Source organism: Sturnira hondurensis, unplaced genomic scaffold (assembly GCF_014824575.4).
Source record: "Sturnira hondurensis isolate 20B ecotype Veracruz unplaced genomic scaffold, ASM1482457v3 Scaffold0016663, whole genome shotgun sequence".
Taxonomy (NCBI): domain Eukaryota; kingdom Metazoa; phylum Chordata; class Mammalia; order Chiroptera; family Phyllostomidae; genus Sturnira; species Sturnira hondurensis.
In genome coordinates, this window is record NW_028089294.1 from 16405504 (window position 1) to 16427754 (window position 22251).

General features: G+C 46.8%; 1 protein-coding gene and 1 long non-coding RNA gene across 11 annotated transcripts in view; one reads left to right on the top strand and one right to left on the bottom strand.

Moving 5' to 3' along the window:
• Positions 1 to 6030: 6030 nt before the first annotated feature.
• Positions 6031 to 15927, bottom strand: LOC119001382 (uncharacterized). Its single transcript, XR_005069554.1, has 3 exons — positions 14708 to 15927; positions 9224 to 9366; positions 6031 to 6496 (listed from the first exon to the last, which is right to left on the bottom strand). It is a non-coding gene; the product is annotated as an uncharacterized LOC119001382 (long non-coding RNA).
• Positions 15928 to 16023: 96 nt separating this feature from the next.
• Positions 16024 to 22251, top strand: part of DTNB (dystrobrevin beta) — a 171358-nt gene continuing 165130 nt past the window's right edge. For 6 of the 10 annotated variants that reach the window (XM_037066784.1, XM_037066785.1, XM_037066789.1 and 3 more), the window contains exon 1: positions 16026 to 16247. The gene's annotated coding sequence lies outside the window, so the exon portion shown is untranslated. Of the gene's footprint in view, positions 16257 to 22251 lie in introns of all 10 variants that reach the window. The other 4 variants (XM_037066792.1, XM_037066793.1, XM_037066786.1 and 1 more) reach the window with 4 other exon arrangements.

Genomic DNA, 22251 nt, shown 5'->3' on the forward strand with positions numbered 1-22251 from the left:
GTGGAAGACATTATGCCAAGTGAAACGAACCAGCCACAAAAGACAAACACTGCAGGTTGCACTGAAATGAGATGCTGCGGGTAGGGCGGGGCGGACGGAGAAACGCAGACCTAACTAGTTCCAGGGGGACTGAGTGTCGGACAGGGAAGATGGAGAGACCCTGGAGATGGACAGTGGTGACGGCTGCACAGCAGCACGCAGGTACCTCGTGCCATAGAACGGCACACTTAAATGTGGTTAAAGCAGCATATTTTGTGCGAATGGCAATTTACCACAACTTTGAATTTTTAAAAAGTGTTTCCCGGAACTCTCGGTCCAGCGTTGTCAGCGTCCTGTCCTCTAAGGCAGCTTCGCCTCCCACCAAGCACCGCCGAAGGGGCACATCCCTGGACATAGCAGAGAGCCCTGCTATATCCGGCCTGGCAAACAGGGACCCCAGGAAAGGCTGGCTCTCTGTAGCACGTCCTTGAAAGCTCCTGAGACCCCCTCCTGTGCCAGCCTTCCGTTGGGCTTGAGTCAGCCCCAGCCTGGCACACGCTGCCTCTGCTTGCCGCTGCCAGCCTTGCTGGAGAGCCCGGGCCAGCTGGCTGCGCTCCCCGTTCACGCGCTCTCGCGCCACAGACCTCCGCGTTGCTCAGAGATCCCGGATTTTCCAACTCCAGTCGAAGTAGTAGCTCATTTTTCCAGTGTGACTCTTCCAAATTCCTTCTGTTGCCTGTGAGCTTTCAGTTTTCCAACACGCCACGGCCCCGAGCAGAGTACGTCCCTTTCTGTTCTCGTGCCCTTTCTGTTGCGCTTGGGGCCGATGGCCCGAGGCCACGAGGGCTTTCACTGAAAGCCCTGTCCCGTTTCAGCTCAGCATCAATGGTTTTACATTTGGGGGGGGGGAGCGCCGAATAAGGCTTGCCTGAAGGAAAGTTTTCTGTTTAAAAAAATTTTTTTTAAACAGCATTGCCTTCAAGGATCAAGCATCTCTCTTCGGTAGAGCTGACGCGCTGATGCTCATCCCCTCTTCTCCAGGGCAGCGATGCTTGGCTGTCCTCTCATCTGCCACCTCCTCACCCACACACCTGCTCCACGGTGCACACTCTCCAACACTTCCCCTTGACCTTGCTGAACTGATCAGACAGCCACCCCCCGCTCCCTCTCCTCATCAATGCACTCAAGAAAACCTTATCAAAAGCTGCCCCCACTTTGTGACTGTGCTCTCAGTTCCGTACACTCTGGCCTCTGCCCTGTCTCCNCGAATAAGGCTTGCCTGAAGGAAAGTTTTCTGTTTAAAAAAATTTTTTTTAAACAGCATTGCCTTCAAGGATCAAGCATCTCTCTTCGGTAGAGCTGACGCGCTGATGCTCATCCCCTCTTCTCCAGGGCAGCGATGCTTGGCTGTCCTCTCATCTGCCACCTCCTCACCCACACACCTGCTCCACGGTGCACACCCTCCAACACTTCCCCTTGACCTTGCTGAACTGATCAGACAGCTATCCCCCGCTCCCTCTCCTCATCAACACACTCAAGAAAACCTTATCAAAAGCTGCCCCCTCTTTGTGACTGTGCTCTCAGTTCCGTACACTCTGGCCTCTGCCCTGTCTCCCCCAACACCCTTAGCCTGACAGCGCCCCCACCCCAGCGCCCTACTCCGTGGGCGCCCTCCCTGTGCCCTCACAGCCGCCACTCTTCCCCCAGGCCTTCCCACGCCGGGCGGCCTCTGTCTGCTCTGTAGTTGCCTTTCCTCTGACACTTGAATGTTCAGCCCCCTGCTATTCAGCCCTCTGCTCAGACCCTTCTCCCTCTCCGCCCACAGGCTCTTAGTGGTTAGCTCCAAATCAGCCCTGAAGTCCAGCTGCTTGCTGGACATGGCCATTTGCATTCAACTTGCTGTCTCCTGACCCAGACCCTCTGCTTTCACCCCCTGCTCCATCTGGCCCCTTGTCAGCATCCCCAGGGGTCTGCGTCCCGGGCTGTGAGCCCTGGAGTTCTCTCCCACTCCTTCCTCCCACGGGACACAGTCAGTCACCAAACCCTACTGGTCCTGCCCCCACAGTGTGCCTCTCACTGGTCTTTCTGTTCCTTTCACTCAGCTACTGGAGCCCCAGCCTGATCAAGCTCTCCTTGCTCCTTCCCTGCCTAGCTGCTGGCTTCCAGCATCCCTCCCCCTGAGCCCCCATTCTGTCTCCATGCTCCTGTCACTGCCAGGCAGTGGTGTGACCCTCCTGGCTCCAGCCCCCTCCCTTTTACCATGCTCACTGTGTTCTCTGACCACTCGCCGCTGCCCCAGTGCACCGAGGACTTCCTCCCTGTGGCATTCTCACTTCCACTGGCTGCTCAGCCTGAGAGCCTCCGCAGCTGTTACGTCTGACAAGACTCCTCTGTCCAGACCAGAGCCAGCCATCCTGCCAGCTGGACATGACCTCTTCCTCTTCCTGACTTTGGTGGCACTGTTTTTCCTACCTGGCAAGCGATCTGCCTGTCACAGAATCCTCTCTCTCTTTCTCCCCATTCCCCAGCCCCACGTACTATTGGAAGCAAGCTCTTTGCAGGGACATCCCTGTCTTAGTCATCTTTACATCCTCTTTAGGCTCTTATGCAAAGCGGCTGGTTTAAATGGACATGATCACTTCAGATGGGGGGATGGGGTGCTGTCTCCTCTCTGTGCCTCTCTGGTTTCTGGCAACAGAAACGGGTCAGGTCACCCCTCAGGCAGTGCAGGTCCTGTCTTCAGCTCTTCTGCCAGAACCATCTTGGACAAAACCCAGGGCACTTCAGGGTCTCTCGCAATCACTACTGTGTTCCCGAGTCACCGTCTTTGATGGAGTTCCAGATTGCCTAAGTGACCCTCTCTTTGAATTGGGACTCCTGGTCAGCCCCCCGGGTCCCTGGTGGGCTTGCTGGATGCTCTCAGGAGGGCCCACTGCCTGTGTCAGGGCACCTACAGCTTGAGGGACTCTAGGCCTCCCCAGGCCATGTATGGGGGGCTTTCCTGATCTGCTTGCACAGGAATGCCTGCTTGGTCCTGAGTGTGAGAGTAGAGAGAGAGAGATCATGGGGTTTAGAAAATAACTTTATTGTAAGGGCGACCTGTAAGTAATAAGGCTGTCACGGTAATCTCAGCTCTTTTACACAACTGTTCGCACATTTCTTTTTAGCCTTGTCCATACGCACAGTCTATTGGAAATAGTTACAGTAATATTATACATATAGCCTTTTTCACTAAATGTAAAACCATAAACACTTTCCTAGGAGTCCACAGCTTTCACAGTAATCCTTGTAATGTCTATGTGATATTACCCAGGCAATTATTTAGTTATCCTTTTTATTAGACATTTAGATTGTTTCTGATTTTTTTTATAGATTGGAGGTGATGCATTATAGCTTTTCTCTTATGTTCAATTACTTCCATGGGATAAATTCCCCAAAATGGGGTTACAAGTCAAGGGACATTTTTATGACTCTTGATTCTTATGCCCATATTGCTTTCCAAGAGAGTTGTACCAATGTGCAGACAATAGTATCTCAGCGGCCCCATATTCCATTTCACCGCTGATGCCTGCACGGATCCAACATGTATTTGTCTGCTTCTTATGTGGAAGGCGCTTTCATACTGATTTGTGCATTCAAACCTCTTCCTTTCAGAGTTGGAGGACGTCTACTTGTTTTATAAATGAAGACAGACCCAGAGAAATGAGCCACAGGGTCGTGGCTGTGGGTTTGAAAACAATTGCACATGTACAGGCATGTGGATCTCCAGACCTTGAGTCCCCCGCACTTTCTGCCATGCCCAGTGGGTGCCGTTCCCATGTTTGCTAATTTCCTGTTAAGGCACAGCTGCGACGTGACACTGCAGGTGTGTCCTCTGGCCACCGCCATCCTGCCAGTCTTTTCCATGGTGTGTCTTTGGGCAGTGGAGGTGGGAAGGCTCTGGATCTTTAAGCCCCACGGCTAAGCAAGATCTCTGTTGACCAACAAAAGACTTGCTGGTGCCGCTTTCTGAAAGGGCACCAGCCCTACTGACATCCTCCTTGGAGTAGTTACTGCGGACTGTGGTGTGTCAAACACCAAGTAGCCTGGGAAGCCTTGTCCTCCCCTCCCCCAGGGCTTTGCTTACACTCCTACTCTCTCTTGCAATGGCACGAGTACCCTGGCTCTCCACGTGCTCACCCTCTCTGATTCTCAAGTATTAGCTCCTCCGAGAAGGCTGATATCATTTATCCGCTGCTGCCTTACAAACCCATCCTGAGAATGTCTACTTAGACTAGTAAATGATTTAATTTCCCATGATTCTGTGGACTGGCGGAGCAGCTCCTCTGGCCAGTTTGGCTTGAAAACCATCACTCAGTGCAGGGTACGCAGGGCTGGGGATCCGAGGCATCTGGTGGCTGTTGGCCGACAAGCTCAGGGTCTGTGGCAGAGGGAGACTTCTCTCAGCAGTCCCCATCTGGGAGCCACAGATCACAGGACCACGGCAAACAGTAGTTCCCCCTCCGTCACAAACGGTTCCCATCCCTCCCAGAACACCCTCGTTCCTCCCAAGGCCCTCGGATGGATGTGAAGGGAAGCCACAGAGGCCCCAAGGAGCAGCCCTCAGTAGCGACCAGGCCCTGAAAGAATCTGCAGTAGGGAATAGGAAGAGGGGCCAGACTGCTGCCGGCTGAGCTTGAAAAGCGCGGAGACACTGAGCCGAAGGCGCTAATCCCAAGGCAAGGAAATCGAGACAAGTGTTGAGAAGCAGAAGAAAGATGGGACAGCTCAGCATTAGTGACAAGAAAGCACTGTCCTGTTCCTGGGGACTGCTGGCCTCATGCATCTTTCTCTTATCTCTAGAGAGGAGCCCCGAAAAGGAAGGGGAAGCGTACCTCTCTTCTCTTCCCTCCCTCACGGGACACCAGACACCCTGGAGACTTACATTTCCAACGTCCAGGTCTGTCTGGTAACATTCGGAAATGCAGGCAGCTCTGGCCCCGCCCCCACCACCCCTGCAGGAACGGCCTGGCCAGTGTCGTGACACACGAGGCAGAATCCACTTCTCTCTTTACCCTGGCCTGTCCGTCCGTGCCCTTTGCACTCGCCCTGCAGCCAGAAGCTCCCCGAATGATTCACTTTAACAAATGGAGAAGCACAGTGGCTCTCCACTTCGGCCACACATTACGTCACCCGGGAGCACTTTTAAAACTTCAGTTCGTCTCGGGCGGATCCCGGAGGTAGCTGTGTTTTCCAAAGCACACTGGGTGATTGGTATGCAGCCCGACTGGGAACACTTGGAAGGACTAATCTCGCCAGTTTAGAAAGTGTAGTCAACACAGAATTTGTTGATCTTTTGAGGTATCTGAAAATACCCTGTAAGTCCTCAGCCTTCGGTAAACTAGTGGCACCTAGGAGATAGCTTTCCTTGGATACTGTGGCCTCTGGGTTGCCTATTGGGGTAAAGCTTGAGGATCTTGTGGGGGTCTCCTTTAGCCCCTGGCCTCCTGAGCTGCCTGCCGTGTGGAAGTATGGCAGCCACTCCTGTGATCACACAGAAGTCACCCCGTGGGTCAGGTTAGTTGGAATCTCCAGGATGACACTGAAGAACAGTTTTGTTGCTTCTGTCCCTGATGTAAGTCTTAGAAAGTTTCATTCATAAAGACCTTCCTTGCAACTTGTCACAGACTCTGAATCCACAAGGTGTCACAGGGAATAGGAACACGCTTGTCCCAGCACCACCTCTCTTTCTGGCCATCCCCTCCCCATCCAGAGCCTCCCCATCTGAAGGTTCTGATGGGGAGTCTTCCTTCCACAATTTGGGACAAGACTGAGAACCAGTGAAGCAGCCTGGGGGGGGGGGGCATGTCCACGTCGCGCCCACTGTGCGGACCAGCGGCTCCTCTTTGTTCCTTCCAAATCGGCCTCTCTCAGCCTCCGGGGGGGCTGCCTCACACTGCTGGCGGTCCCCGATGTGGGGACGGCGACGGTGCTCCGACGGTGCGCACACACCGCCTCTCGCAAATCGCGTCTGAGCTCTCATCTTCCTCTGAAGGCCAGAGTTTCTTTTTGGCTTGTCAGCGTGTAAAGAACACTCTTTCCGCTGTCACTTTAATTACCCGCGGTTGGACCCTTTCCAGTCCTCTCCTGGAAGTGCCGGAGGACAGAACCGCCACACGTTATGGTGTCAGTTTACCGTAATCTGATGCAAGGATGGAATTGTGATACTTAGTTTCCAGGATTCTCACCCACATGTGTTACTAGGGTTTTTTGGTGGGGGTCGGCGTGTCGGCGGGGGGAGTGGGCGGCGCCGTGCATTCCCGACTTCAAGGAACGGTTTTCCAGTGCCGTGAAATCATCTCCCTTGAGCTGTTGCAACCTTCCTGCTTCCCATGCGACACTGGCCGGCAGGTGCCTGCCTGCCTCGGCAGCTCTGTGCCTCCTCCAGCTTCCCTCCCGACTCGGTGGGCTCCTGCCCCGCCGAACCTGGCGCCCTGAGCGGCCTGGGAGGTTCACAGTGCTCCTCTTCCCCGGCGACCTACAACCACGGAAACGAAGACTTGGATGTTCAGCCTGCAGACTGAAAATGGGGCAGGTCCTCGCAGAGATTTTTAAAAATACTTTTTCCTGTTTTTTAAAAAGGGCATATTCATTGAAGACATTTTGAGACTATAAAAAACACACACACAAAATTAAAATCACTCTTAATCCTACCACCCACAGGTAATCCCAGAATATAAATCCCTGGTTTATATCCTTCCAGTCTTTTATTCTGGGAGCACCACACACACACACACACACACTTTCCCTTTATTGTTTTTATAATGTGATATTTGATATCTGACAACTACTCCTGAAAATAATATAACATTGAATGTTGACTGTAACTGAATAAGATCAAAAACAAATATACTTGATACAAAAGGATATATGTAACATCGTACACACACAAGCCAAGAAATAAAACATTAGGAATAATTGACAATAATTGTTACTCACCTAAGTGCTTCCCCAGCCACCGCTTCCTGATACAGGGTAACCATTTTCTTAAAGTCTGGGTTTGTTATTCTCTTGCTTTATAAAAGTAATTATACAAATTATTTGGGTTTACTTGATTTTAAGCTTTATACAAATGGTATCATTCTATAATCATATGTCTTTTGCTTTTTTCAAACAATACATTGGTTCAGTTTATTGGTTGCCTTTGCGGGGAGACCATTGGATGTGAAGTATGCAGATTCATTCTGAGCCAAAGACACTGCACCAATTTCCATCCCCAGCATCAGGGCACAGGGTCCCAGGCGAGCACCTCTTGCCCAACATTCGAAATGGTCAGACTTTAGAACTTTTGCCTTTTTAGTAGCCGTATACTATTGCAGTGTTAATTTGCATTTTCCTGAATACACGTACTAATGAAACTGAAGATCTTTTCATACGTTTACTCGCCATATGTGTTTGCTTTTCCTCAAAATGCCTTTTTATGCTTCTGCTCCTTTTCTATTAAACTTGTCTCTCACACATATGTTTAAGCAAAATTTGAATCATGCTACATACACTATTTTACACTTTCCCATGACATGAAATATTCTTTTACACTGTGATTTTAATGCCTGTGGCATCTTCTATCTCATGGATATTTCATAATTTAATTAATCAAAGCCCTGTACCTTATCATTTTTTTTTTAGTTTTTAAAAGTAACTCTGGTAAGCTACCCTAATGTATAAATTTACACACATCACTTAATATTTTCACAAAATAAACTGCAAGAATTTGAATTTCTTGGTCAAAGGATATCAACATTTTTTTAAAGATTTTATTTATTTTCAGAAAGAGAGGAAGGGAGGGAGAAAGAGAGGGAGAGAAACATTGATTGGTTGCCTCTAGTGTCCCCTACTGGGGACCTGGCCTACAACCCAGGCATGTGCCCTGACTGGGAATCAAACTGGTGACCCCTCGGTTCGAAGGCAGATGCTCAGGCCACTGAGCCACACCAGGCAGGGCAAGGATGTCAACATTTTAAAAGAGTTTGATAGGTATTTCCAAGTCACTTTCCAGAAAGGACGTATTATTTACATTTCTCCCCCAAACACTGTAACACTAGATATTAAATTTTGAATGCTTTGTTACTTAATTTGTAAATATTAGACATAAAGATAATCAACATTTTAAACTATTCTTACTGGCCAGTGTGTTTCTCCTTTTACTGGTATTGATCCCCCCCCCCCCAGTTTATTGTTTGCATCAGACTGAAGGTGTGTCTAAGCACTGTATTCAAAATTACTTTGTTTACTTCTTTCTCTTTATTGTGGTTATGTCATCCATTTGACATATAATTGGGTGTGTTTTTGTTAAATTTAGTTACAGGCTTTAATTTTCCCCTATGCTTATGGATTTTATGTTCTCGTATGAATGTATATGACATTAATATGCTTCCAAAAGCCCAACTATACACCAAAAGGCATGATGTATTCAGTATTNGTGTTTCTCCTTTTACTGGTATTGATCCCCCCCCCCCCCAGTTTATTGTTTGCATCAGACTAAAGGTGTGTCTAAGCACTGTATTCAAAATTACTTTGTTTACTTCTTTCTCTTTATTGTGGTTATGTCATCCACTTGACATATAATTGGGTGTGTTTTTGTTAAATTTAGTTACAGGCTTTAATTTTCCCCTATGCTTATGGATTTTATGTTCTCGTATGAATGTATATGACATTAATATGCTTCCAAAAGCCCAACTATACACCAAAAGGCATGATGTATTCAGTATTGTCCCTCTCTCCCTGCACTTTCCACCTTGTTCCCTCACTCAGTGTCTTACAGGAAACCAATTTCATTGTTCTCTGATTTATTGTTCTTGTGATTCTTTTTACTAAAATAGGTAAAAGGTAACATACTATACATTTGCTTTTTTGCTTTTATAACTTACTACTGTACCCTGGAAACTGTTACATACCAGTTCATAAAGATATTCTTTTTATTTAAAAATTTTTTTTCAATTACAGTTTATATTCAATATTATTTTGTATCAGTTTCAAGTGCACAGCATACTGGTTAAACAGTCATATAATATATGAAGTGGTCCCCACCCACTTGGCACCAGCATAGTCATTACAATACTATTGACTGTATTTCCTAATCTGTACTTTACGCCCCCATGACATTTTGTAACTACCAATCTGCACTTCTCAATCCATGAGGATAACCTGTACTCCTATTTACTGCTCCCTAGCAGTCGATTATGTGGAAGGGCTACAGTTTACTCACCCTGTCTTCCATGTTTGGGCATTTAGGTAGTTTCCAATATTCTTCAAATGATGCTACAATGTGGAAGCTTACACATGTTAGAGTGTATCACATGTAGCCTTGGAGGTATCTTTTGGGTGAATTTCTAGAAGTTGGAGTGCTAGCTTGAGAGATAAATGTATAAATCGTTTCGTTAGATGTTGCCAAATGCTCCCCTAGAGGGTCCGTACTATTTTTTATTCCCTTTAGTAACATCCGTCTCCTCATAACCTCACCAACACAGAGAAACTGCGTGTGGCTATCAGTTTGCCTCAAAACCATTTATTAAAAAGTCCTTCTTGCCCTGGCTGGTGTGGCTCAGGGGATTGAGGGCTGGACTTCGAAGCAAGGGGTCATTGGTTCAATTCCCAGTCAGGGCACATGCCTGGGTTGCAGGCCTGGTCCCCAGTGGGGGGTGCATGAGAGGTAACCACACATTGATGTTTCTCTCCTCTTTCTCCCTCCCTTCCCCTCTCTCTAAAAAGAAATAAATAAAATCTAAAAAAAGAGGTCCTCTTTGCCGTAGCTGGGTGGCTCAGTTGGTTGGAGCATCCTCCCGTACAGTAAAAGGTTGAGGGTTCGATTCCCAGTCAGTGCACAACAAAGCCCTCCTTTAGCCATTTGGCTGCTCGTCATATACTAGATTTTTCACATGCAGCTGGATTGATACCTGTATTTTCTATTTGGTTCCATTGGTCTGTTTACTCCTGTGCCAGAACCATCATATTTTCATTCAGGAGCTCTTCAGTGTGTTCTAATATTTGCTAGGGCTAGTCACCTCTCACGCCTCCTCCTTTTCAGTGTCTTACTAGCTGTTCTTGAGTATTTATTTTTCCATAAGAACTTTGGGATCAATTTATTTAGCTACCGAAAAAATACTTGCTTATATTTTTTGGGGGAAATCATATTAAATTTAGAAATTAACATAAGGAGAACTGTCATCTTAACAATGTTGAGAGATTTTAAGCAAAACGAAGAAATGTCTTGTTCAGGTATACTTTCCTGTCTTTCAGGATTGTTTTATAGTTTTCTTCTTGCAAAGAACCAGATATATTGATACACAATTCACATACATTTTAATTCATCTATTTAAAGTGTGTGGTTTGGGGTGTATTCCCAAAGTTGTGGAACTATCACCACAATCAGCTTTGGAACAATTTCCCCAACTCAGAAAGTAACCTAGTACCTATTCGCAGTCCTTTCTCAGCGCTCCCATCTCCTCTGGCCCCCGGCAACCACTAATCCACTTTCTGTCTCTATACACATCCGCCTATTCTGGGTAGTTCATGTATTGAATAGAATCATGTCATATGCGGTTTTCTGTGACTGGCTTCTTAAACTTGGCATAATGTGTTCAGATTTCATCCACTTTATAGCATGCACTCCATCCTTTTTTTATTGGTGAATAATATTCTATTGTATGATTGGATTCACCACATGTTGTTTATCCATCAGTTGCTGGAGTTTGGGGTTGCGTTCACCTTTTGGCTATTTTGAATAAGACTCTATTAACATTCGTGCATAGGTTTTGTGTGGGCAAGCATTTTCAAGGCTCCTGGGTATGTACATAGGAGCAGAACTGCTCGCTCATAAGATAACTTCACCTTGAACATTTTGAGGAACTGCCCAGCTGTCCTGTAGCAGCTGCACTGTCCGCACTCTCACCAACACACTGCCCATGCCTTTCACTGCAGCCGTCCTGGTGAGGGAGGAGGGCGTCTTGGTCCAGGAGGAGGGCGCTGCATCACATTTCTATTGACTTTCGCTGTTAGCTAATCATGCTGAGCATCTTTCCATGGGGTGATTGACCCTCTTCTCTGAAGAAGTATCTGCTCGAATCATTTCCCCATCTTCAGCTGGGTTATTTGTTTTATAACTGTAGTGTTTTTTTTAAAAAATATATTCTGGGTATGTTTCTTATCCTACGTATTATTTGCAAATATTCACTCCCATTCTGTAGGCTGTCTTTGCACTTTTTTAATGGCGTCTTTTGATGCATGAAAATTCTACATTTTGATGAAGTACAACTTGTCTATTTTTTTAAAGGTTTTATTTATTTATCTTTAGAGGGGAAGGGAAGTAGAGAGGGAAAGAAATATCAGTGTATGGTTGCCTCTCATGTGTCCCCTGCTGGGAACTGGCCTGCAACCCAGGCATGTGCCCTGACTGGGAATCGAACCGCGATGGTGTGGTTCGCAGGCCCGCGCTCAATCCACTGAGCTACACCAGCCAGGGCTCAACTTGTCTATTTTTTCTTTTGCCACTGGTGCTCACGGTGTTGCATATGAGAAGACTTTGCCAAACCCAGAGCAATGAAGATTGATATCCATGCTTTTGTCTAAGAGTTTTACAGTTACAGCTTTGATGTTTAGGTCATGGAAGTCCTACCCAGTCCTGCAGAATGTGACTGCATTTGAAGGTAAGGTCTTCAAAGATATAATTAAGTTGAAATGAGGTCAAGGGGGGGGGCTCTACTCCAGAACAGCTGGTGTCCTTGTAAGAAGAGGAGACTAGGACAAAGATGCTCCCAGTAAAAAGGGAAGACCCTGTGAAAACACAGGGAGAAGACAGCCATCTACAAGCCAGAGAGAGGCCTCAGAAGAAGCCACACTGTCAACACCTTGATCTTGTACTTCTAGCCTCCAAAGCTGTGAGGACATAAACGTCTGTTCTCTAGGTGAGTCTGTGGGACTTGGTTTCGGCAGTTCTGGCAGGCTAACACGTAAACCCCACTGGGCTGCGGCATGCTATTTTCTTAAATCACATGGGCTTTGTACTCTTTTTGAAGTAACTTCCTCTATTTCTTTTCCTCTCATATAGGAGTGGCAAACTGCAGTCCATGGGCCACACCGAGCCTGCTGCCTACTTTGGTAAACCCAGTTTATGTGAGGCATAGCCACAGCCACTTATTTGCATGTCACCTGTGGCTACTTTTGTGCTGCTGGGGCAGAGGAGAATAGTTAGGCCTGCAAAATGTTTACCATCTGGTGCTTTAGAAAAAAATTGCTGTTCCCCATTGTGGTACTCAGGATGGCCTTATGTGCGTAGCTCCTTGAATTATTGCACTTTAGGAAGTTTTCTCTGCGGTCTTTGATGTTTGCAAAACAGCATGGTGGATGGAAAATCCTTCACTCATCTTGTTTCCTTGAGTCTTGAAAAAGTTCTGCATCATTATTTGCCTTGTTTGGCTCTTGAGAAGTCTGATGCCAAGTATTTTGCTTAACAGACGCTATAACAAACTATGTGTGCTAAAAAGTAATGGCTTAAAGTAAGGGCTGTTCTTATTTCAGTTCCACAATCTTTGCGGTCAGGAAGTTGGGCAGGGCTCAGCTGGATGATTTTCTGCTGCATGTGGCTTCGGCCGAGGCCACTCAGTGGTATTCATCTGATGGCTAGATAGACAGATATAAGGCATTCCTGATGACTTCACTCATATTAGCTAGGATGGGCCAAGCCCCTCTCCTGCTCTGTGTAGTCTCCAATCTTCTCCACAGAGAGTTAGATATTTTGCATAGTGGCTCAGGGCTGCAAGGGCTAGTGTTCCCAAAGACCCAGCTGGACTCTTCAAGACTTCTCAGGACCTACACGTGGAAGTCCTACACATAACCTCCCTCATTCCATTGGTCAAGCAATTCACTCAGGCCAGCCTGGAATGATGAAAGTGATAGGGAATGTGCAGCTCTCTAAGAACACCTGCAGCCTGGTGTTCTTACCCTTTTAAGCAATTTGAACTTTCTGCGCAGAGATTTGGAAGATCGTCATTATTATTCATTTGTCTAATCATTTTAAGATGCTAGCTCTCCGAATCGATCACACTGTGGTCATTTCCTCAAGTTCCTGTGGGTCCTTTCCTTATGTGGGTTTACATTTTCTTATTTCTAGAAAGTTTCTGGAATAATTGTTTCATTATACCAGGAACTTCAGCTACACATATTTTGGACATTCTTTGCTTGTGTTCAAGTGGCATTCCAGAGAGAGCAATAAGTACAAAAGTGTGGAGGCGAGAAAAAGTGGGGACACCCAGGAGTTTGGGTGGGGTGTGTGCAGGGAGTGAGAAGACAGCCCAGGGCTAGATGAATGGAAGGCCTGTGCGCCACCCTGAGGGGTGACACCATGACAGCACATTTCTGCAAGTTTTTTAATGTGCTGTATGGAACATGAATGGGAAGAAACAAGACTACAGGAGGGAGATAAGATAAAAGGCTACTATGTTAGTCTAGGAGAGAGGGGCTAAGATAGACAGATTCTGGAGTTATTTACGGGGGAAATCAACAGGGTTGTTGAGTGTCGTGGGGAGAGGGAGGGAGGAATCACGGATGACTTCCAGGTTTCTGAATGGAGCATCTGAGTGGCCGGTAATGCTAACCAGTTCTGGACATGTGGAGCAGGAAGTATCTCTAGGACATTCGGGTAGGTAAGCCTGGCAGGCTTTTGTGTATCTAGAACCCTGATGACTGGTCCGAGCTAGATAATGCATTTGGGTGCTGCTGATAAGTGTGGCAGATGAAGACAGTGAATGAAATGACTCAGGGAGAATGCATGGAGTGAGGCGAAGGCTGAGGACAGATTGGAGATGGGAGTGGTCACAAGAGTTAGCAGAGGAGTCAGGCTGTGAAGACAACTGGTGTTTCAAGAAGAGTGGAATGCTCTCAGAGTGGCCTGGGGCATTGGGGATTAACCAACAATAAGGACTGAGAGAAGTGCTATGACTCGGTGGGGAAAAAAGCTACATAGCCACCAGGTGAGGAGTGAGAAGCTGCTCAGTTGGCTGAGATAAACTACTTTCAAAGTGAAAGAATTTACAGAGATGGAGCAATAACTATGGTGCAGTCAAGAATGACAGAGGGCTTTCTTCCTTTAATAAGAAAATCCTCACCCAAGGACATGCTTATTGATTTTAGAGAGAGGGGTAGGAAGGGAGAGAGAGAAGAAAGGAAACATCGATGTGAGAAAGAAACATGGATAGGCTGCCTCTCTCAGGCACCCCTACTGGGAATGGAACCTGTAACCTAGGTATGGGCCCTGACCGGGAATTGAAGCTATGACCTTTCGGTATGTGAGACGTTGCTCCAGCCAACTGTGCTACGTTGGCCAGGGCTCTTTCTTTTTCTTTAGGATAGGAAAAGCTTGAACATGAATGGAGGTTAAAGGAATATGACAAGTAGGTAAAAAAGGAGTTGCTGATTTTCAAAGAGGGGAGAATGATTGAAATATGTTTGAAAGATGTTTTCTGAGGACTCAGGTGATGAAACACAGAACCTAGATAGGGAAATGCTAATATGAGTGTACTCATAATGGTTTATAACAGTCAATTCCCAGAATGGTTTATAACAGTCTGGCCCACATAGTGAAATTACCTTGGTTTCCATCAGCAGGGCCAATATTTAAATATTTAAAGCAATATTTACATAATTATCTTACATCATTTACACATCTTTTCTTCACAGAATAGGATCAATATTTTACCCTTTCAATGCCTCCTCCACAGTTGGTGCTCAAAAGTGGTAAATGAATAAACAAGATGTTTCTTCTCTGTATTCTTAGCATCTTAACACATTCAGAACGCAGTCAAGGCACTGCATGGAAGCGATCACGTCTTCTAAGCATGCCAAGTTGTCGTGAGGGTCCCATGGGAAAGGTGATGCCTTTTTCTGAGGAATCTGTTTACTCCCACTCAACAAAGTTGGTTGCCAGCATTTTCCCTTCACCACAGGGGTTTAAAAATAGGAAGATGAGAGGAGGAGGAAGAGTTTGTTCTGAAGGGAGGCAGACAGCAGCAGCAGGTGGCTCGATCTGCCTCATCGTAAGGTGCCAAAAAGCAGTCAATAACCAGACTGAAAACAGGCTGGCTCTGGGGCTCTTCACTGAGGGAGTCAACACACTGCACTCACATGCAGTAGTCCTTGAAGCACACTGCTGTGTTCAGCCTTAAGGAGCGTTGAGGAAAATGATGCTTGGAGTCATTAAAAAGGCTTAGCCGTCTAATCATCTTGTGTTTTACATGGTTTGGAAAGGACTCTACCAGAAATGTATAACATTAAAACAAAAGACACTGATGCTGAGATGGGAAACCTTGGCGACCCTCTGTTCATTTGCCCAAGATGTTTTCGTTGTCTTTGATGCCCTTCCTCTTTTCTACTAAGCCTCTTTCCTTTTCTTCCTTCGAGGCTGAAAACAAATGCCACCTCTTCTAGGAACCTGTCTCCACGGTCCAAGCGGAAGTAATCTCTCACTACGAAGCCCTCCACAGCATCTCCCTGTGACTGGCTTTGCACGGGCCACCCGTCCGGGTTGTTTATACGGCTGCTTTTCCACTAAGTTATGCGCTCCTCGAGACCAAGGACCGTGACCGGGATGGTGTACCCACCCAGCACCCGGCACAGCACTAGGTACCGAGCCAGTGTTCAGTAAACGCTTGCTGAATTGAATTAATTTGGGAAAATCATTCGGGGAGGATCTTGTCTCCCGAGGAGTGGATGAATGATTCATGGGGTGGTTCTTTGCATTCTTTACCTTGTAGTCACGTCGGGCGGAGTATCCAGCTAGCCGGGCAAATACCTGCAGAGTTGAAACGCACCTCAGCCGCCCGCAGTTAGCGCGCGGCAGATGTCCGCAGGGGACGAGTTTCACCTGCCCTCCGCGAACCCCGAGGCCAGCTGGGGAGCCGGGCCCTCCCGGCCTCAGGGGGCGGGGCTCGACGGGAACCCAGACGCTCGCCCGCCCCCTCCCCGGCGCGGCGGAAGCCCCGCCCCCAAGCGCGCGCTCGCGCCGGTGGCGCGTGCCCGCCTCCAGCCCTGAGTCCTCGCGCCCTCGCACCGGGGGAGGGCTCGCTGCGCGTGCCGGGCGGGGAAGCGGCGCGAGCCGGGCGCTGAAAACGTTCGCCGCGGGGGCGGCTCCAGGGCCTGGGAGCGCTGGTGCGGTCTCCGCTGCGAACGCCGGGCCGGAGGCGGCGGAGGAGGCTGCGGCCGCGGGAGACCTTCTCGACGCCCCCTGCTCCGGCCGGGAAGAGAGTAAGGTGGGGATCCGCGGCGGCGGCCGCCGGCTGCCTTAGAGGTGCACGGTGCGGGAGCCTCTCGCCCGCGGGGAACGGGAAGGAGCTCGCGCAGCCCCTGGACCTCGGGATCCTGCGTGGGTGCAGGGCCAAGCGCGGCGGAGACGGCGCGAGGGGAGCCGGGGCCGCTGCACCGCGCGCGCAGGGAGAGGAGACGGCGCCGCGCTCACGGCCCTGGAGGGGCGAGCGGAGGGGATGGAGCGGAGCCCCGGGCCGTTGCTGCTGGGCTCTGAACCCCGGGCCGGGGAGGGGGTCTCCGGGTTCCCGAGCGCGCTGTGGCCGTCGGGCACAGACTCGGGGTGCGGGCGTTGGGCTGATGCTGCTGGAGCCCTGCTCGCTGGAAGGAGGCTCTGCATTAGGTGCTGAAAGGGGGCAAAGGAGGCAGGTCCTGGCAGAGGGCAGGTGAGGCAGGCAGGCCCTGGCAGAGGGAAGGGAATTTATTTCAAATCACCCCAAAACACTGTTTCCCGTGGTGCCTAACAGTGAACCTGCGCATCGTGTCACCCGTGGAAGGAAAGTATGCTGGAAGGAGAGAGGATGCAGCTAACGAATGCTTGCTGTTCAGTTTTTATGCCAGGCCTTGGGATTATGAAGACCTTCCAGCATTCTTAGCAAACGTTTATTGATTAGCTAGCTACCGCGGGTGGAGAACCATGGTCAGCATTGGGACCACAAAATAGTATCAGACACGACCATAATTTGCTGTTTAGGGGCTAACAATTCGTTTGTGAAAGTCTGCATATAAAATACAAAGCAGCCTTGAATTTTGTCTCCCACCTTATTCACTTTAGGTCTCTTTCCTTTTTCCCCAGTATTGGAACATTGGAGCCAAAAATTACTTGGTTTGAAGATAAAGCAGGAGGGTCAAGGAAGCTTGTGGGAGAAACTTAGGATATTTTTGAAGGCTCTACTGTGTAACATTTAAAGGGAGAAAGAAAAAAAATTGAAAAGAGAAAAGAAGTTCCCTTCCTTCCCTGCTATTATTAAGCTCCATGACTATTCACTGCTAAATCCTCAGTGACAATTTCACTTAGCATAATACTCTCCAGTTCCATCCATGCTGTTGCGAAGGGTAGGAGCTCCTCCTTTCTTTCTGCTGAGTAGTATTCCATTGTGTAAATGTACCATAGTTTTTTGCTTAGTGAAATAAACCAGGTGGTGAGGGACAAATACCATAGATCTCACCTTTAAATGGAACCTAATCAACAAAACAAGCAAGGAAAATGTAACCAGAGACATTGAAACTAAGAACAATCTGACAGTAACCAGAGGGGAGGTGGGAGGGCATAATGGGAGGGAAGGCGGGAAAGAAGGGTTTTCAGGAACAACTATAAAGGACACGTGGACAAAACCAAGGGGGTGGTGGAAATGGGGGAGGGAGGTGGGGACGGCTGGGGGATAAATGCAGACAACTGTACATACTAAATGTAACCTGTCATTGAAAAACAAAAAGTAAATTAAAAATAAGTAAATACATCCTCAGTGACAAGAACCGTGACAAGAACAGTGACAACCCTGGCTGACCAGCAGTTGAGCAAGAAATGTTTATTGCCTGAGTGAATGAAGCCGGCAGGGTTTTGCTATGTATTACACAGAGCAGTATTAATTATTCTGGGTGGCTGATGGAAGTCCCCTATTCCTAACATCTGTCTCCCCCACCCCCCTTTTTTTTGCCACGGAAGGTAACCCAGGTTCATAGGCCCCAGGCATTTAAAACCATGGCTAATTGCAGGTTGGCCCATCAAGAACTTAGTCCTTGGCCCATTGCTTCAAATCATCCTTTTTCTGGCTTGTCTCTTTTCTGTCATTTGAAGAAGAGTACTTTTGTCTAGGGAACACTTTTTTTTTTTACTTTTATCCTGGTTCTTGGATTGTAGGTCTGTAGTAAGAGAATGAATGTATCTCTTCTCCTCTGTATGGGCTGGAATTCTGCCTGTTCTCTGCCTTGGTTGGGTTTCTGGACTCCGCAGCTCCAGCCTGCTGTCTCAGTTCCCTGGGCTGCAGTGCCTGTTTGGTTACTTTGTGTGCCAAATGAAAACTTGACCTTTTATGAGTTCTGTGAGGATTTTTATCATACATAAGTGGAGCTCCCTTGGAAGGGGGTTGTGTAGTCAGAGCAGCGCTGACGAGGTTTTCAAGAGTCCACTCTGCGAGAGACAAAATTTCTACTTAGAAAATTAGACTTGCGACCAGTAGAATGCTGAGTTACCCCTTATTTTATATCCTTACTAGAAATCTCTAAGGACCTTTGTTTCCTCATTTAAAAAAATCAGGTCACATTAATCCAAATTTGGCATTGTGTGATCAGTCTTGTAGAATGAAGTTAATTTCTTTGTAGTTTTCATACTGTGTACCTCAGAGTGTATCCAGCAGGCATCTACCAGTTCTCGTTTGGGGTCTTGTAATTTGGGTACCTTCTTCCAGGTTCTCCCAGTGATACTGTATTTTATTTATGTATTTAATTTACATTTATTTTAAAATCAACTTTATTCATGGATAGTGTACATAGAAAGCACATAGATGTCCATGTCTAGTAGGATGAATTTTGAAAATGTGTATACTTTGTATCCACTATCCTAGTCAGGGTATAGAAATCTACATCACTCCAGAAAGTTCCCTCATTCTGGCTTGCAGACCCCCTCCCCCTTCTTTAATTCATTTCTAATTACACAAGCATCAGGGATGTGGTGTCTAGTTGTGCAGGATGCATACTGCCCAGCTTTAGGGGGTGCCGTGCGCAGCAGAGTCCCTGTGAATGGCAGCTCCTGTGTGGGCCCAGTCTGTGGGGCCCAGTGCCGCAGTCTGCAGAAGGCTCACGACTGTGCACTGTTACAGAGTACTCAGGTGGACAGTATGGACAGGATGAAACCCTCCTTGGTGCACTCCCTTCTCTGCTGAAACTGTAGTTAACAGTGTGTTGTGGTCCTCCCTGACCTGTCTCTGTGCGTTTTCATCCAAATACAGGTGACACAGAAAAAAGCAGACTTGCCCCACACTCCTTGCGTTGGTGACGTGACGCAGTGCACACTGTTCCACCGCTTGTTTTCTGACAGAATATTTGAGGTCGTCCCGTGGTGAGACGTAGGGATCTCGCTGGTCCTTCCCGACCGCTCCACACTCCCTTATGAAGTGTGCCTTGTGTTGCAGTGTTGGATAGTGCTGCCGCGAGTGAGAGGCAGACTCACCGGCTCAAAGGGGTGCACATTTAAAATTTTAATTGCTGCAGATTGAACCATGTTGCTACTTGTGGATCTGATTCATTTTTAAAAAATCACTGAATAGTGTTCAGTTGTAGACTGAAATGACCGTTTATGGTTTATGTCGCCTTCACTCAGTGAAGGACGGTTAGATTGTTTTGGATACGAATTTTTTTGATGGATATATGTGCTGTGAAGGCACCCTGCCAGTCTGAGGCTCCCCTTTCCCCTTCGCTCACAGTGTCTTTGCTGGTATACAAGTTTTAAATTTTCATGTTATGTTTATGAAAAAAATTCCATTAAATAAAAAATTTTTGTGTGTGTCTGGTTAAGTAAATTTTCTTTACCTCAGGGTATGAGTTACATATTTCTGTATTTCCTTCTAAAATTAAAAAAAATAAATTTTGCTTTCAGTGTGAAATTTTTACATGCTATAATGAAGAGAGGTAATGTGTTTTTCAATTGGCATAACCAGTTTTTCACACTTTTTGTCATAATCTTAAAAATATTTTATTTGTTTATTTTTAGAGAGAGGGGAAGGGAAGGAGAAAGAGGGGGAAAGAAACATCAGTGTGAGAGAAAAACATCCATCGGTTGCCTCTGTTACTCAACCCAAACCTGCGGGACTGGGGACCAAACCTGCGGGACTGGGGACCAAACCTGCGACCCAGGCATGTGCCCTGACTGGGGATGGAACCCACAACCTTTTAGTGTATGAGACAACACTCCAACCAACTGAGCCACCAGGCCAGGGCAAGAACTTCTCCATCTTTCCCACCTGAAACTCTGTCCCCATTGAACACGAACTCCCAGTTCTCTCCTCCGTTCAGCTCTGGGACCACATTCTACTTCCCGTCTCTATGAATTTGATGACTCTGGTACTTCCTGTAAGTGGAAACATACAGTATTTGTCCTTTTGTGTGTGGCACTGAACACACTACGCATAATGTGTTCAGTGTTTACATTGTTGCGTGTGTCAGGAGTTTTCCTTTTCCAAGGCTGAATACTATTGCATTGTATGTATATATCAGATTTGTTTGTTCATTCATCCGTCTGTGGACACTTTAGTTGTTTCCAGCTTTCAGCTGTTGTGAGTAATGCTGTTGTAAACCTGGGTGTACAAATACATTTTCAAGTCTCTGCTTTCAGTTCTCTTGTGTATATACCTGGAAGTGGAACTCTTCATGATAATTTAAAAAGTAATACACAAAGTGATGTGACCAAAATGGGCGGATCATACAGAGTGTTCCTGTATACCTGTTCTTCCCCAGGTGCAGTTTCCCATTACTACTATCTTGCGTGAGTGTGGTACATTTATTACAACTGATGATGCATTATTTTTTTAAGTATATGTTATTGATTATGCTATTAAAATTGTTCCAATTTTTTCTCTTTTTGCCCCCTTCCACCTGGTACCCCCTTCCCTCTAGCAATCCCACCCCTTTAGTTCATGTCCATGGGTCTGCATGTAAATTTTTTGGCTTCTCCATTTCATATGCTGTTCATAACTTCCTCGTCAATTTCGTTCCTACCAATTATGCTTCCTAATTCCCGTACTATTTCCCCATTCTCCCCTTCGCCCTCCCAGCTGATAATCCTCCAAATGATCTCCATTTCTATGATTCTGTCCCTGTTCTGGTTGTTTGCTTAGTTTTTATTTTTTTTATTTTTAAGATGCAGTTGTTGATAGTTGTGAGTTTGTTGCCTTTTTAACGTTCATGGTTTTAATCTTTTTCTTAATTAAGTCCCTTTAACGTTTCATGTAACGCTACCAAGGTGATGAAAAACTTCTTTAGCTTTACCTTGTCTGGAAAGCACTTTATCTGTCCTTTGATGCTAAATGATAGCTTTGCTGCATAGAGAGATCTAGGTTGTAGGTCCTTGCTTTTCATCACTTTGAGTGCTTCTTGCCTGTCCTATCTAGCTCGTAAAGTGTCTTTTGAGAAATCAGCTGACTGTCTTATGGGAACTCCTTTGTAGGTACCCTCTGCTTTTCTCCTGCTGCTTTTCTCTTGCTTTTTTTAAGATTCTCTCTTTGTATTTAACCTTTGGCACTTTAATTATGATGTGTCTTGGTGTGGTCCTCTTTGGGTCCCACTTGTTTGGGTCTCTGTGTTTCTGGACTTGTATGTCTGTTCCCTTTGCCAAATTAGGGAAGTTTTCTTTCATTATTTTTTCAGGTAAGTTTTCGATTTCTTGTTCTTCCTCTTTTCCTTCTGGCATGCCTGTCATTTGGATGTTGGCTTGTTTGGAGATGCCGCAGAGGTTCCTCAGCTTATCCTCATATTTTTTAAATTCTTGTTTCTTCTTTTTGTTCTGGTTGAATGCTTATCTCTTCCGTATGTTCCAAATCATTGGTTTGAATCCCAGCTTCCTTCCCTTCTATGTTGGTTTCCTGTGGATTACTTTTTATTTCACTTAGTGTGGCCTTCATGTCTTCCTTTATTTTTTTGCCATACTCAAGGAGTTTTTCACTAAGCATCCTGCTAACCAGTGTTTTGGACTCTATCTATTAGATTGGCTGTCTCTATTTCACTTAGTTCTTTTTGGGGGGGTTTGTTCTGTTATTTCATTTGGGCCATGTTTCTTTGTCTCTTTAATTTAGCAGCCTCCCTGTATTTGTTTTTGTGTATTAGGTAGAGCTGCTTTTACTCCCTGGTCTTAGTAGCCTGGCGGATGTAAAAAAGGCACCTGTAAATTGTGCGGGGTGGAGCCTTAGGCAGTTGGGGGGCGGGGCAACCCACTTCACCACTTTGTGGCTC